Below are 1,566 nucleotides of genomic sequence, written 5' to 3' on the forward strand. Positions count from 1 at the left end.
TATATCACGTTTAAAGTTCACCTTGAATATCGACCTCACACAGCCATGTTTAATTAACCGAGTACCCTCAGATCAAAACGAAAATAGCCGCTAAAAACGTTTGAACTGTCGACATTGCATCATTATTTATATTCATCGGTCATTATTTACCCTTCATTTTGTGTGGACAGATACCTAGGATGAAGACTAGATAACATCTTGCCTACGGGCACACGTTATACTATTAGATGTAGCGACTGTGGGGTCGATTTTAAAATCAAATCTGTGAAATAACATTTCGGATATGGCGCAAAATAACCGCTAGACTATAAAAATTACACTCAAGTATAAAAATTAATTTGAAAGTGTGTGAATTCAAAAATCGACCCCCATAACATATAACATGTGTACTCGGATAAGCAACTGTATCACGCCAACGTTTGCCATTAACACTGGTCCATCGTATATGCTTAAATATCATATGACCATAGATTTAGAATATAGTATATAGATCGCAGCAAGAGAAAGTGCGACATTTTATTTTAGATCTAGATAGATAGAGACGGGTGTAGTTATTGTACGAGCTGGACAATGCTCGACCGATTTTGTACGACCTAATAATCGGAGCACACTTTTGACAGCAAGCATCGATTCTCACGATTGATAAGTAACCGAATATTAATAAATTTAGTAGAAAAATAACTTAATTTGGTCCTGGCGATTCGCCAGCCGCTACCTACGGCAAGCTCGCCATTGTGGGTCACAATTGGACCTACACAACCTAACACAAATCAATGGTCATTCGTTTCGATTGAATTCCGATTATAACGACGTACAATAACAGGTCGAGCATTAACAGGCCCAGCAAAAAATTGGACACTAATAATGCAGACCTAATATTGTACGACTTGATAATTCTAATCTAAAAAAGAGTTCGTATTATCAGGTCGTAAGTGATGACAGAGCAGTACAGGGTCGAGCATTACAGGTCCCCTATAGAGACCATTTTCTTACACGCTATGAGTCCGAAATGACCTATTGAAATTCTTAAACGAAAAAAATCTCTCGCACACACGCAAACAGCCGTCAATTGTGTCTCATACGAGTTCCAAAGCCGATCTACTAAAGGCAGTATATTCTAAATCTAAGCATACGACAAACCCGTGTAATCCTATCGTTTAAACCCTTGATCAACACTGAATGAAGTGACGTGCTCTGTACACAGACAAACCGTCTAAAAGATAAATAAGGCTTTTATTAGAAGGTTCCTTTCGAGTTTAATGCTAGTCCTGTATGAAAGGCTACGTACGCATTACGCGCTAACCGGTTTGAGCGCGCCGTCTCTTTCTCAAGCGATAATTTGAAGAGGGACACGCTAAAATCGAGCGGCTAAGCCTTTTACTGACTGTAGACAAGAGGTTGACAAATTCGTTTAAAACAAGACAGCGGTACGGTCGAATCGTTTAAAGGCAAGAGCCTTTAGGGCAGTGTCAGCACTAAATCGTTTGGCGTACACATCACTGCAACATTACTGTCAGTCAGCCTCGGCGGGGCGGTGGCGGCGCGGCCTCATTTGACCTGCGCTTT

This window comes from Choristoneura fumiferana, chromosome 23 (genome assembly GCF_025370935.1).
Source record: "Choristoneura fumiferana chromosome 23, NRCan_CFum_1, whole genome shotgun sequence".
Lineage (NCBI taxonomy): Eukaryota > Metazoa > Arthropoda > Insecta > Lepidoptera > Tortricidae > Choristoneura > Choristoneura fumiferana.